Genomic DNA, 977 nt, shown 5'->3' on the forward strand with positions numbered 1-977 from the left:
GCGTCAGGCATCCCGTGAACTCGAAATGGCTCCAATGATAGTGTGGTAAACTCCTGCGACAGAAGCTGTCAATGAAACCATTCAAATTGGACCTAGTGCAGAAGTTCAATGACGACGACGAAGACAAGCCTTTTGAGTTTTGTTCGCAGTTGCAACAATTGAGTGAGGACGGGGATGGCATAATTGATCGCTTAATTTTTAGTGACGAAAACACTTTTCGCACTAATGGGAAAGTGAACAGGCTTAATTGTCAAATCTGGGGTGCATAGCATCCACACTAATGCATTGAATTTGAGCGTGGTTCCCCAAAGGTAATTGTTTTTTTGTGCCTTGTCACGTCGAAAACTGTACGGGCTATTCTTCTATGCCGAGACCACTGTCGCTGGATATCTCTACTTGGACATGTTTCAGCAATGGCTGATGCCTCAAATGCAGTCGGACTCTTCGTTCATCTTTCAGCAGGATGGGTCTCCATCCCAATTTCATCGTGAAATTCGTGGGTACCTCAACATGGAGCTGTCGCATCGATGGATTGGCCATGCAACAGAAGGGGACATCTGTTTCATTTTCATGAAATGGCCTCCCCGGTCACTAGATCTCACTCTCTGTGACTTTCTTTTTCTGTGGGGACACATTAAAGATCTGGTTTATATACCGCCTCTGTCACGTAGCAGAGCTCCGGGAGAGAATACGGGAAGCGACTGCCACAGTCGACGATGCCATGCTGGGATAGGTATGGCAAGAATTCGATTGCCATATTGACCTCTGCCGGTTCACTCATGGTTCGCATATCGAATGTTTGTAAAAAAGCTTTCAGAGTTTCTCTTCAAAATGCAAAATGTATGACGTCTGTACATTGTTTAGTTCTTGTGGAATAAATAATTGTAAGTGTTCCCGGACTTTATGTACACCCTGTATTAAGCCCACATTAATCTGAGGCGGGAAAAGAACCATAAATTAGAACGGAAAGAAACACA

This window comes from Schistocerca cancellata, chromosome 3, assembly GCF_023864275.1.
Source record: "Schistocerca cancellata isolate TAMUIC-IGC-003103 chromosome 3, iqSchCanc2.1, whole genome shotgun sequence".
NCBI lineage: Eukaryota > Metazoa > Arthropoda > Insecta > Orthoptera > Acrididae > Schistocerca > Schistocerca cancellata.